We start from the raw sequence: 15377 nt of genomic DNA, 5'->3' as shown, positions 1-15377 counted from the left end.
TAGTTGCTTGTATTTTGTGTTTTTCCCTGGGTGGGACCCAGTTCCTCATCCTTTTTTAATAATTTCAGTGTTCTTTTGGTTAATATATTTATTTAGTACCCAAATGAAGAGTAGAAACAGTATTGTCTCTAATTGTGAGGCAAGTTCCCTTATCTGGTATGTTCAGATTTACATGCTAAGGAGAGTAAGAGAATATTTTATCCAGCACAAGAATAACATAGTGGCAAAGTCATGGAGATGGCCACTGGAATAATTTCATTTTGCGGTTGTGGTATTTTCAGCATGGTTATGGAAATCCTGTAGCATTACTGGGAATTGTGTATGTTGCTCCTCCGGATAAATATGTCAGAGATTCACTACAATTTTATACATTTTCAGCTCAATGTCAGTTGCATTTTTTGTAGAAACCCCACTACTTTACTTCAGTTGTGGCTTAACCAGGAGGTTATAGGATAACCTTTGTCCTAGGATATTTAGCAAAAGATGCATTTATTTTTGGCTACCCTCTTATCAATAATCTTATTGCATTGTCATCATCTAACATGCCAATTTTATACTGCTATTCGAGGCTAAGGCTGGAAAAAGATAAAACACTCAATGGCCCACTCAGGGTTACTTACTTTGAGACAAACACAACACAAACTTCCTGCTTATATTACAAAGTTTTAGAAGTTAGTGTCTGAAGCTGCCTGGATAGGTGATTCTGCTTCCACTGCCTTTTATCAAGGGTTAATGGACGAAATAAATGATGATTTATCCTTGGAGGTAAATAGACCCTCAACAGTCACAGCATTAATAGAGCTCACCTTGTAAATTGACACATATTAAAAGCAAGACAGGCAGAAAGAAGAAGTTTGGTCAAGTGTTCCATCTATTCCTTACTTTTGGTGGAAAAAGAAGATATCATTATAAAATACTCATGCAGGTGGGAGTGGGAGGAGTTGGTGGACCCCAAACTGCTGGAGAGAAAGAGAGAAGAAAGAAGGAGGATCTGTGTCCCTATTCCAATCATTTTTAAAAACATGTCTAAAAAAACTGAAATGAGGCTGCTCATTTGTGACTTACTCACAACAAATGGACCAATCTATAAATTCAACATCTGTTATGTCATGATAATCTTGAGATTCCATTTCAAAATTGTAGTGTTCTTGTAAGTAGAATGTTGGCGGGTGGCAGGTTCTAGGAATGAGGGAGATGCGAGGATTCTGATGGGGCAGTTTATTTGACAGTATTCGGGGCCAGCTGGATGGTTGTAAAGCTGTTCTATTTCCATTACATTAACTCATCAAGACCTAACCCACGTTGTGTGATTTTATCTTCTCTACACAAACTGGTGATGAGTGGGAAGAAGGAAGGTAGCACTCCCCTTAACCCTGAGTGGTATTGAGCAGGGTTCAACAGGTTCTGTGTGGCATCCCATCGACAGTGGTCATGTAGGGTCGCCCCCAAATAACTGCAGCAAAGTCCTTCATTGTGGGCTGTGGTGTTGTGAGTATATTCACTGGGGATCTTTTCAGGGCATTGTGGCACGAGTGCCAGAGGAAGCCATTGGGGTGCGCGCCGTCATTGTGGTGTACAAGAGAGGCGGAGATGGGCTGTGCATGTCTGCTGCACCGTGTATTCATGGGGAGTGGCAGGTGGTGAATGTTCCCTTAGTGGCCATCATGAATTGGGCTAAATTTTAGGCCTGAATTTTTCAGGTCGGCATTTTGTCTGCATCTACGATGACAGGCATACCCGATTTTAGATTTTGTGTGTCAGTATCCACAGTGACAGGACACCTGAAGTTGCACAGCCACAGTTATTGTTTAGTGAGCATTTTGCCTACACACCTGCATCTACGGTGACAGGTATACCTGATTTTGGTATGCTGGTGCATCGGTATCCACACTGTCAGACACACCTGAAGTTGTACAGTCACAGTTATTGTTTATTTAGTGCATGCATTTACGGTGACAGGCACACCTATAATTTTGATTGTTCATCTCCTCAATTCAGTTTTAGTCTGGTGTAAATGTGTTCTAAAATTGATTACTAAGTATTAGTTCTAATATTAAATATAGCCAATATCACAGCTCCACCGCATTTACTGCAAGTTACTGTTGAACCAAAAATGGAAAGAGAATTATGGTATCCGATTTTTTTAGCTTATGTGGAGGTTTTAAAGGATGAAGATTACTAAGCAAAGAGTAAACTAACTTGATTAGCAAGAGCAGCCTCCATGTTCCAGTGTCTTATGAAAAATGTTTTGGAAGAGACTGGGGGAGCCAACTACTGTCCTTTTTGTGGTTAACAAAATAGTGTGGGAAATTTGTGCAGGACAATGCTACTAAAGTGCGTCCTCTGCGGCAATTGCTAAACAAAAATGCTAAATATTGTGGAATGCAAGCCAACATAAGGCGTTTGAGCTATTTAAAAAGGGAATTGTTGATGCACAATTTTTAAAATCATATGTGGTTGTAGAGAAGGAATTGTTAGCTTGTGCTTGGGCAGCTCAACGTTTTCATCAATTCTTATGGGGGGGTGGAATTTATACTGAGAACTGACCACAAACCATTGGTCAATATGTTGGCTGTAGGTGGTGGAAGGATGTTAACAGCTTGGTTAGTAAGGTTGACTGCCAAGCTGAAAGAATATCAGTGTGTTGTGGAATATGTGATAGGGAAGGCTAATGTACACGCGGACTGTGTGTCAGTATTACCACTTATGAATGGAGCTAAATTAAATGAGCATTTGGAATGTGATGTGGTGTACACCCTGGATGATGTTTACAGTTAGTGTGTAAATGAGATTGCAACATAAATGATATCTAAGGAAAGATTGAGGGAAGCAATGCAAGTTGACTGTGTTTTACAAGAGATTCAAACCAATTTGAGTCACTGTTGGCCAGAAGAGAAACAACTGAGTTGTGAGGTTGCATAATTGTTCAAAATCAGTGATAAATTAATGATTTCTGAGGGTATAGTCATTAGAGGTGACACAATTGGACAGCCACAGAAATTAAGACAGTCAATTTTCAGCCTGACTCACAAAGGCCATATGGGAATGTTTGCCACGAAAAGGATATTAAGTAAATTTTATTGGTGGCCAGGTGTAGATGATGATTGATATTTGAGTGCGGCATTGCAGTCCATGTGTGAATCACAAGTCAGCCAAACTGTTAGATATTGATGAAAGCCCCATTTAATATGCTTGAGTGCATTGGTAGAGATTCGGAGTTGATTCATATGGGCCATTTGGGATGTTACCTAGTAAAGATGTGTATGCCATTGTAGCAGTGGACTACTTCATCAAATAGTCAGGAGTTGAAAATGGTGGAGAAGATTACTTCCACACTAGTCATTGGTGTTTTGGATGACATTTCGTGAAGAAATTCCTGATGAACTTATATCTGACAATGGGCCACTCTTTGTAAGCAAAGAAGTGGACAGTTTGTTGAAGAGGTGAGGAGTTCTACACAAAAGAGTATCTAATTATCACCCCCATCCAACGGTCAAGTAGAACACTTTGAAAGGGTAGTTGAAGAGTAGATTGAATTAGCCATAAAGTTTGGTTTACAATGGGGGAAAGTCTTAAAGGCCATCGTATTGACATACAGGATGTCACCTAATTCAGTTACAAGGTTGTCCCCGCTTGATTTGTTACAGGGTAGGAAGCCAGTGTTGAAGTTGATGCTGTGATGGTTGAAAGTGAGAAATGTGTATGAAACGGAGATTGATTTTGCTAGAATCAGAGAGTGTGTGGAGAGTTATCAGATGAAAATGCGGGAAAGAGGTCCTCAGGCTGCATCTGTGAGGTTGAAGGTGATGTGCTAAGGGTGAAACTGGGTAGTGTGTTCAATAGGAGGTTGACTAAATGAAGATGGTGGATATTTTCAGTAAAGAGCTGAGGGCGGTAAATTATGGAATTTCAGATGAATTTCTGTGTCCAAAGGTGTTTTGATTAAAGGAGGTGGATTTACAGATGTGGTGGAAGGTGACTCATATGTTGGTGCGTATGATGATTTGGATATTTTGGATGCTGACAAGGTAGTACTAGGAAGGTAATATAGGTTGGGTGAGTCTGGTGATGTAGAAGAGGAAGTTGTGGGTCCCAGTGGTATGAGTAATGGTTCAGGTGTACCAAGCGATGGTGAACTAAGAGACGAAGGGTGTGAATCTTCTAGCACACAGAGTATGGCTCCTAGTGCAAGTGTAATAAATGATGGGAAGGATTCTCAGCATCTCAATGACTGCGCTATCAAAGATGGGCAAAATGTTGAAGTTCAAAGAAGTACATGAGTAAAGAACATTCCCATGATTTGAACTATTTTGTTCAGGACTAACTATGGGTATACATATTTTTTGTGTCCTGCATATTCTTTAGTCTAATTTATTCTTTTAATTTTGTATTATCTTTAAACTACGTTTGTACATTTTTTGTATTAGTATTGTTACTTGTTTTTGTTGAAAGGGGAAGGTGTCTGGTGTTCTTGTGAGTAGAACGTTGGCAGGTGGCAGGTTCTAGGAATGTGAGATATGGGAGGATTCTGGTGGGGATGGTTTATTCAACAGTAGTGGAGCCAGCTGGGTGGTTGTAAAGCTACCTTCTTTTTGTTACATTAAATCATCAAGAACTACCCCACGTTGTGTGAGTTTATCTACTATGCAAAAGTAAAGAGACCTGAATAAATAAAGGGAATTGATGAGTCCCATTATCATTTGGGTTGTTGAAAGGTGAGAGGAAGCCTCTCGTGATGACAACAAAGACCGGGTTATTGCGTCCCCCAATTTATTTGATTGTTTTAGGAACTCTGTGGTTGCGAAGGAATATTCCCACACTTGATTAGAGTGATTCATCACTCTCTTTCTCTCCCATCATTACCTGACAGAATGTTATTTAAGAAACACAATTGATAGGAAGTAATCAGTATGCTTTGAGCTACTCAGTCTTCCAGTACAAAAACCCATGGAGCCTTTGAGAGCTGAGAAAATAAGTGAAGGATTTTAAATTTTAACAGCATACTAGGACTTTCCAGATGACACCAATACAAACAGAAAATGATTCACCGCCTGCCTATCATGGAGATATGAACATAATGAGTGTCTTGGTAGGCTTTTCAGTTTAGGTAATGCTCCTGTCTCTTTCCAGCATTTTGTCAACAAAATTTTAGAAACCACAATACACATTATTGGTGGTGTGTTTTGACAATCTCATGATATTTTCTGAAACTTTACAAAAATATTGAGAATATTTCCAAGAATTTTTAAGCAAGGCGAGAAAATTCCCTCTATGTTAAGGGCGAAAATGTGTTTTTTGTAAAATCTAAAATCACCTTCATAGGCTTCCATATTTCTGAAGGAAAAATTAGCATGTACACCAATAAAGTCAAGGCAGCACTGGAATGGCCAAAAACATCAGGGATTTTTGGATACAAAAATGTTATCAGCATTTCATGCAAGACTTTTCTTCTTTTGTGGATCCTATCATCTGTTTGACTAGGGACAAGATCAAGCATTCCTAGCCCTTAAAACCGCCTTCACGTCCGCACTGATATTAAGACATTATGATGTTCAGTTGCCATTTATTGTAGAAATAAGTGCCTCTTACTGAACTAAAAGAGTAGTACGTTCCCAATTTGATCTGTACACAGAAGCATTACATCTGTGGCTTTCTATTCCCTAAATTTGCCTAGGACTAAGAACAACTGCACAATATGTGACAGAATGCTTCATCCCATAAAGAAACATTTTTGCATTAGCAACATTATCCTGAAGGAGCTGTTCATGTAGCAGCCTCACATCAACAAAATGTGCCAATGTCTACCAGTTAAAGTGGTCTTTGATCTTTTTGTGTTTCCATTAAAAGGTTGCATATATAGAATTAGATACTTTACTAATTGCAGAGTATATCAAGGCATAAACACTGCCTAGCATCTTAGCTAGTGTGGTCTCATAGGATCTATTTGTGGACTCAATTGTCAGGAAGATCAGCCAGAGTTGTCAACAAATTGTAAAATGTAAATTGTAAATTGATACTTGTATAGCGCACTACTCACCCGCAAGGGTCTCAAGGCACTTGTACAAATATCGCTGTGGAACCCATCCTTGCTTTCTCTGTGAAGCGTCCACTCCTGGGCACCCCCAAGGAGATCCAATTCACTGAACCAAAAGAGGTATTCTGATTCAGATATGCAAAGTATGTGTCGTGTCACCAACTCCTCAGGATCGGAACGATGCTCAAAAATGGTCCACCTCCCGATAGCTTCAAGTCTGTATGCCGTTAAAGCACAGATCAGTGAAGTGATCGAGCGAGGGAAGAAAAGGGAGAGAGCAGCGGATAATGAGACCTAAAACAACACTAATTATAACCCTATTAATAACAGATAGGAATATCGTGTACTATGTTTAAAAAAACAATATTGTAATTCTCAAGTACCTGTAAAGAAAAAGAACATGAATTTGACAGATGAGCCCTTTGTAATTATTACTGTTCCTATTATCCAGCATAGATCCAGAACAATAAACCTTTTGAAAAGGACACCCTGTATGGAATATGTGAGAACATAAAGAAGAATTTGCAATGAGTACCCCAGCTTTTCCTATAGTTAAATATCTTCTAACAATCAAGTTCTAAACAGACTCCATCCTACTCATTTACTGGCAAGCCTGGCATCACAGGGTAGTAAGATTGTATGAACAAAGGATTCTTCTACTATCACCTGCTATTGAGAGCAGCCTGAAGGCAGAGAGACACACAGAAATTAGATAGGCATAACGTAGTTCATGCCGTACTTGGCAAACCACGAAACATACACATTTAAATATTGTATAATGGTTAAACACTGTTAATGCACAATGTTTATCACGCACTATAGTACACTGCTGTTTGTCAGATAGGACACACACAATAAATGAACAAACACTTATCAGTTAGCATGTGACTGTGCCATTTTTGTAGAAGCACTTTAAAGGTCAAAGAACAAATGTTTAAATGTTTCCAAAACAAGCAAGTGTCTCTCCAACAGGGAGAAACACCGAACTGTTTAAATGATGTAGAACAATCTGGCAAATATGCGGAAAAGGGCCGGTATCCCTGCCACCCGCATGAGAACACAAACGTGTGTCTCTCCAACAGGGAGGGACACTGCAAACGTAATTAAGGCCGAAAAATACCTCAAAGTCAAATTGTACTTGGGAGCGTTGAACGCTAAATTTTAGCCAAACCAAGGAAACAGAAGAAGCGGTGTATCGACACCCTTACCGGACCCCCAGCTAGATAGGACACAGACCTCCTCACTACTGGAATACGGCACTGCACACAAGCCTCTGGAATTATCAGGAGTGCTGTGGGGAAGCGATGTACTTTTGAATCCTTCAGCTTCCTCGACGGCAACGTGCCCTGTTGCACAGGATCATGGGAACTGTAGTTCCATTCCTAAACGTCCTTAAAAATGCACGAAGAGTCGAGGACGTCCAGTGAAAATCGAATTTCCACACAGAAAGTGTCCTGAGGTGAGACATGGTTCCTAAAGGCTGGTAGGGCTTATATGACAGTATGGGGCTGTATCATCAGATGCCAGTGGTAGGCCATATAGGACAGTGAAAGGTCGAAGATTTGGTGACAAAGAAAGTCAACACGGTAAGCAATAGATGGCCTCCAAGCCTCGCTATGTGCTTGGTAAGCCACAATGTGCCTCACTGCAGAAATTGCATGCACTATCGCTCGACCTAAAACATCCTGTTGACAGACAACATAACGTTTTTAATGGTGGGCCCTTCTCCTTCACACCACGACACGTACTGGCTAACCAATATAACAAATCTGTATCTATTGACTTAACTGAGCTTGTCACTGTCCTTGACAATGAAATGAATCATCTTAGTTACTCTTAGTTGCTGCAACAATATTAATGAAGGAAACCAGGTCTGCTCAAACATAAAATAGCAGTGAGCTTAAAACATGTGAACTATTCAATTGATTAAGAAACCTTAAACTGGGGGGCGTGGCTTTCGTGCCACTTAAAATGGCCGCATGACTGGGGAGCTCCGCCCATCGGGGACAAGTTGCGGTCTGCTGGTGCTTTTGTAGTACCTTTCAGCATTTGGGAAACGGCTGTCCCTGAAGCTGAACCTCGAGGAAGACTGATGAGCTGCTCATTATAACGAAGCGCGCTGCGCTTCTCTTCAATTTTCGTATCGTTACGGCCCCTCAGAATGGCCGCCATTTTGGCTTCCCATTCAAGTAAGTGCCTGACATGCAACACGCAGGGCAAATCATTTCTGGCATCTTTTCTTGAATTCCTCCTGTAATATAGAACCCCTGCAGCCTTATTGCACAGCTTCATTTGTGACGGTCTACATACCTTAACCCAGAATGTATATCCCATAAGTCTATTTCTATGGCATATAAATTCTGAGGAGATTATTGTTTCAACCCAGGAATTGAAAAATAATACCTTCTATTCATCTGACTTCAACCGTCAATAAACAAGGAATTTCAATATTGGTTGTGGATGCTCTACATTATATGGCTCTGCCCTAGTAACTGCAACATACTGGCTATCCTGACATTGGTGTTTTATTTTGTTTCGGCTTAGTGCTATATAATATTTCTTCTTTGTGGGAGATTTAATGTCACAGATGCCGTATATTCTTTTGTGGTAGTATTCACGAGGAGCTAATACCGTTTTTGTTTCTGCCATTTCCATTCAATTGTTTGGCTCCCTTTTATGGGTAAATTACGAAAACTGCCAAAGTTGTTAGACATACCCTCCTCAACATCGCTCAATATTCAGAGAGCCCACAGGATTGGTCCTCGTCCCTTTGTTATCTACATCTCCGGTCAAACCTAGAGAAGTCACCATCCTCTTCTTGAAATTTACTGACTTGTTGTCAGTCATCTCTGCAGATAGAGCTAAACGTCAAGTGTCTTGGCTGGGTCAAAGGGTGTTTCTCTCTCAGGATGTCTCCAGTGCCACCGCAGCTAGAAGAAAAGAGTTTCTTAACCTTCTAGCTCCTCTCCGTTCTCTTGGAGACAGATATGGATTCTTCCATCCTTGCATTTTCAAGGTGACTTTCCCAAATAAAACTGTGTCATTTGAAGATCCTGCGGAACCTAAGAAATGTATTCACTCTCACACTTTGAGCAACATGACCACTGCTGGTCCTTCCAATGATTGATTAATTTTATATTAGCCTGTATCTATTCAGTTTCTAAATGTTATTGAATTGTAGTCCTATTGTGTGATTCTTTCTTATATCTTAGTTTGTTAGACTATAATCTTTTGAATGCTTTATCGTATGTGATATCTCTTATGTTCTTTTTTGTATTCTTGCAGGTTCGTCCGATATACTTAACGTGTTTGGTCCGTTTTTCCTCATTGTTCTCTTCTTTGCCCCTGGTGTGGCTCAAACTCCCCCGTTTCAAGCGTGTCATTTAATCGTGTGTCGTCACCACCCCAGTGTAATTTCATTCTTGTCCTGTACAGGTACATTCTTTCAGTCATCCTTTATGGAAATGTACTGTCGCCTCTTTTATCTTTCCTATCTCCCTTTTTCTTCCCTTTTCTGTTTTTTGTTTCCTCTAATCCTCTCCCTTTATTCTCTCCTTTTTGAAATGTGTTTGTTCTACTCTTCCTTTTTCTATCTTAATTTACCTTTTTCATACTCTTTGGCTTGGTCTATTGTTCTTCCTATATTCCTTCACTACTGTTAATTCCATTGTTTTTATTTCTATTGTTATATTCTTGCATTCAGAGTTTTTACATGGAATGTAAAAGGTTTTATTAATCCTATCAAAAAGGCAGAGAATTCTGTCACCTTTAGCCTCTTGTCACCTTTAGCCTCTGATAATCCTGACTTAGTTTGACTACAAGAATCTCATCTATGAGAAGCTGAGGCTCTAAAATTCAAACGTAATTGGGTTGGTTATGTTCTTGTCTCTCCTTCAACCACAAAGAAGAATGGTGTTATTATTTTATGTCACAAAAAATTGAAATGTTCTGTTGTTTCACAAAAAATAGACGCAGATGGTAGATGGGTCTTAGTTAATTTAATCATTAATAATAATGTTTCTTTAACTGTCTTTAATATTTATGGTCCAACCCAGCCAGATTCTGCTTTCTGGCCTGCTACTACTAATAAATGCATGCAACACAATGATGATTTTTTTATCCTTGGAGGCAATTGTAATCAGGTTATGAACTACTTCATTGATCCTAAATCCCAGGTACATTTCATCCCTCATAAAATCCATAAACAATTTCATAGCACAATCACACAGACACATCTAGTAGATGCTTGGAGAATTTTCTTTTTTCTCCTCACCACATGGCTCTCTGTCCCGATTGGATTACATTTTCCTATCCAAACCTCTAACCCGACATCTTATTTCCTCTTCGATCGAACCCATTTTGATTTCAGCTCATGCTCCGGTGATTGCTGATTCTGATTTGCTCCGTTCACAACCTAAATCTTCTAAATAGAGATTTAACAACTTTCTTTTACAGGGTCCAGATTTTTCATCTTCCTTCACTTTCTTTGTGGAAGAATGTTTCCCTCTGAATGAAGATCCATCTATATTCCTGCTTTGGTATGGGATACTTTTAAAGCTACCGCCCGTGGATTCATTATTGATTTTGTAGGCAAGAAAAAGAAACGTACCCACATTTAGCATAAGCCTTTATTAACCAACATCAAACACTTAGAGCATCAATTTTACACTTCCTCTTCTGATTCTACCCTTCGGGAGCTTGTTTGCACTAAACTAGAGTTTCACAAGATATCCACCGATAATGCTTCATCTATTTTACTTCATAGCAGTGCCCGATATTATGGAGGCCACAATAACGTTTGGTTACTTTATTTATTCCCTCAAATCCAGAAACGAGAAAACGTTTTGATCCAACTGGATTTCATTGGAATAGTTCTAAAATTAAATACCTATGGATATTGTTTACCAACTCCATCTCAGATTCGATTAAAATCAACATAAAAGAAATTCTAGATCGGATTCCCAAACTACTCTCTTCCTGGAATCCTCTTTTTCTTTCCTGGTGGGGTCACCTAGATTCTATCAAGGTGATGATCACCCCTATTATGTTATATATTCGTTCAATGATTCCAGTCCACATTCATTCTATCTATTTAAAAAAACTTGACTCCCTACTTTCCAAATTTTTGTGGAACAATAAAAAGTCCAGAATTTCTCTATCTCATCTTAGAAAACTAAAATCCACCGGAGGGGTACATTTCCCAAATGTTTGATTATATCATAAAACCTTTTATTTCAAGAAGCCTCTCTTTGGCTCCAAAGAAATAGTTCTCCTCTCACCCCTTTATGGGTAAGTATTGAGCACCGTCTCTGTTCCCCTTTCTCTTTCCTGGAAGCTCTGGCCTTCACGGCTAAAACCAGACTCCACTGTCCCGGAGGTATCTAAAACTAAGATAGAGCTCGCTTGGGAGGCAGACTTTGGTTCTGAATGGAGCAATGAATTTTGGAGCAAGTTATGGACCAGGTCGTTAAAAATATCCAGATCTGCATCCACTACTCAATCTATGTTTTTTTGATATCACAGACTTTATTTCACTCCCTCTTTCATTGTCAATTTTACATACTCTAACAATAAAACCTGCTGGTCTTGTAATCATCCCTTGGCTGACCTCTATCACCTCCTATTGAGGCCGCTATTGATCAACTCGGCTTACGGTAACTTTGGGAACTCCCAGGCTCTCCAGCAGGCTTTAAAAAGGTGGTCAAAAAGGCAGTCTGAAAGAAATCATTGTTGCAGGACAAAGCCGCCTTGACAGAGCAAGCTCATGGCTGGCTTACAGTTCAATCCTACATCAAGCCCTCGCTCCAAGCATATCTACAGACAGGCTTCTCCAAAAAAACAAAAGAGAAGTTCCTGATTTTTCGCCTAGTGTTAATGCTGTCCACGACCCATCTACCACCGAGGCTACGCCCTCAGCTACCGATCAAATGCCAACTTTGTTGGATTGGCAAAGAGAATACTGTACATCTCATCGCCATATTCAGCGAACTTAAACGAGAACGTCGAATCCTCAAGGGACCGCTTTTTAACAAACGTAGGGTGTGGACCTGCAGGCATGCGTTTCTGGCTTGCTTCCAAGGCAACGACATCCAAATGAGCTGCCGAATGGTAAAATTCCTTGAAGTGTCGGAAACCCGCTTTAAAGCCATGAAAGATAGCCAAAAATGTAGCAGCACTGCAAAGGGTGAGAGGAACAATTCACTCTAACTCCTAACGAGAAAGTAGCAGCTTGCAATGGCAACGATACAGGTGGCATAATGTCGGCACGAACTGTGTCCAAATGCTGCTAAGCAAACACAAACCAACTTTATGAGAGTGTGGCCCTGGCAGGGAAACTGACAGGCACCAACGTTTACTGCCTTAACCAACAGGAAAGACAATAGTTGCATCCTTATCGAGAGAGAGGAACACACTAGCAGCCCACCTATGTGGGCTGTTTGACCTCATGCTAGCCTTACCTTTTCAACAAATTACACTCAATTGGAAATGCCCAAATAAGCTTTCAATCCAATCTTGGTGGAACAATCATAGATTGGACACAGTTTTTGTCTCCCATTATAACACACAAATAAATAGAGATCATTTTTGGTTACCCCTAACTGTTTATTTGAATAAACTCTATTTCTCAGATATCCAGTAACCAGTCAGAAAACTTTCAACCTCCATGCGTTTCTTGAATTTATTGTATTTCTTTGCTTTTCTCTCTCCTGTTCAATATCATTCATATTGTAATATTTATTTGGAAATGTATTAACTGTATTCTCTTTTATTCTAATGAGTATGCATTGCTAGTTTATCTTCACTTATAGAGCACATTGTTTTTTCTGCCCTTTTCCCTTTCCCTCCCCCTTATCTTTCCTTCTGTAAACCCTGAACATTGAAAATAGCTTTCTGATATGTATTAAGGCATGTTTTTATTACATATGTTTGTTATTCTTAATATTGTTATATCTTGCCCTATGTTGTATGATGTACAATACATTATTAAAGCTTCTTAAACTTAAAAAAAATAAGCTTTAAACTATTAAAGTATTAGCCTTCACTTGATATGCCATAAGATCTTCTAACTCACTACTAAGTGATATCTACTAGCTCCCCTCATCTCCTTAGCAAGCTATTGAAGTCTAACTTACACAATACATATCTAATTGTGAAATAAAAGCTTCTAACTCTCAGTATTGACCTCACTCTTATTTTTGAATAAAAAATGCTCCTAGTTTCCTTTGACTCAGTTTTCACTGCTTGTCAGAGGCCATGAAGATCACACATAGGTCAGTGTTAAAACAGAGATTAAAAACCAGCTCCATGAATGTTTTGTGATACACTTTATGGTTTGAAGTGATGTAGGACTAGGCAAAACACATACAATGTTTTATTCAACCAGTTCTGAACTGATAGGGGCTCTTGTTTAAGGGGGTTGATGTCACAATATGGCTCGAAAACCAAGCTGACATCATCAAACAAGGCAACATTTGCAAATGCTCATTGATGGTGATTGGTCAGGCCCAAGACTGGGTATGCAGAACTGGTCTTTTCCCTTGACTGCCCCTTTAATACTAATTATCATTAAACCTTGTTGAAGTAGTCAAAAACATTAGAAGAAAGGAGCACCTAATCAGCATTTTTGTGATGCAACCACAAGCATATTCGATTTCCACGCAGGTGTTCTTTTAATAAGCTTGCCCAGTTGCTTCAGTAATTATTTAAGGATTTCTTCCATGCTGGTTTCTAATGTAAAGATGTATGAATTAATCTGTATAGAGATTGGAGTATAAATATTTATTTTGTGAGCAGCTGTTTTTCCATTCAAAGGAATAATATGTAACTTGCAGTTGTACATGGACGTCCACTTAGGGCCTGATGCAAATATTTTTGAATGGTAAAATAAATTACATAATAAATACAAAGAGTTGTAAACTGACTGATGCAACTTGTGTGCACTGTGCAGAGGCTGACTAAATAAGAATTGACAACGCTAATAAGTCTCGCCTTTTGTCTACCAATGTAGACATAATGGCTTTTCCGATTATTTCTGCAGATGCTGTTCTACATTGGCAAAATGAAATGCATTTTGCCAGCATGAGACAAAGCAAGAGCAAAAGTGTGATGACCTTTAGGCATACATACACCATCACGTATTCATGCATATGTATCATAATGTTACTGCGGCGCAACAGGATGATGTATGTTCATGACTGTGACACCACACTTGTGCCCACATTCTGCATAATGCAGCCACAATTTTGTTTATCTTTTTAGTTACGATTTCAGGATGGTAAATAAAACCAATTAAATTAAATGTGCAGAAACCTGTTTGTAAGGCCAGTGGCCTCGCAGGAAATGACAGATTGCAGCAGCTGCGTCCACCAAACAAAAATATGAAAACAAAATATCCAAAGATCATGGGGTACCAACTGACAGTGTGAGCCCCTGGAAGAATAATGAAGGAGCTTGAAGCGGGTGGGGAAGCGGCTTAGCATGGACCGAGACCACAGGGTCTGTTGCCCAGGTGCCAAATTCTTAGGGGCGCAAGAAAAGTGGAAGGATATGTGCCTTGCCCCGGGTGATGGCAACCCACACTACGCTGCTGGGTGGGGGCTCTTAGGAAAAATAAGTTGGGCAAGGAATATTGGTGGAAGCAGTAGCTGAGGGAGGAACGAGGAGGTGGGAGCAAACTGGGACACATGGTTGGATATTTGGGGTGTAACACACAAGTGGAGGGAGAAAAAAAGGAATGCACTCATATAGAGTGCTTAAAGAAGACAAAGTAGTTCTCTGAATGCAAGTAGTGGAAGGATATCTTGTAAGAACTGAATGAAGGAGGCATGATGCAGAAGTGGGATAAACAAACGTAAGTGTGAAAAGACTTGGAGTAAGAAGTACAGTGAAGAGATAGAGAAGAAAGTTATCCAATTGAGAACAAGGGGCTGCCCGAAATCCCACAATATGTTTATATTAGGTTTGGCCAGTAACTCCGCTCTGCTCACGGAGTTTATGGAGATTTCCACACTCTGCGTTACGCCGCGTTCCTAAAAACTCAGCTCCGCTACGTGATGAACATCAAGTTAATGAGCGTGAGTGAGGGAAATCCACGTCCCGGCTAGATTTTTCCTTGTTCACGATCATCAACATCAAGATGGCGAACACGAGCGTGGAAAATCAACCTCCTGGTGAGATATCTCAACACAGGCAGTCAGATTTCTCATTGCGATTGGTCGTGTATGCTCGTGACCGCTCGTGTTGAGAAACTGTTCGTTCATATTGAGAAAGCTGCCACTCGAGTAAAAATCTACTCGAGCGGCAGAAAGGAAGCAGCACCCGCTTGGGCTGTGCATGGTGCCGT

This window comes from Lissotriton vulgaris, chromosome 1_1, assembly GCF_964263255.1.
Source record: "Lissotriton vulgaris chromosome 1_1, aLisVul1.2, whole genome shotgun sequence".
In the NCBI taxonomy this organism is placed as follows: domain Eukaryota; kingdom Metazoa; phylum Chordata; class Amphibia; order Caudata; family Salamandridae; genus Lissotriton; species Lissotriton vulgaris.
The sequence above is the reverse complement of the archived record's forward strand: the minus strand, read 5'-3'. Positions refer to the sequence as shown.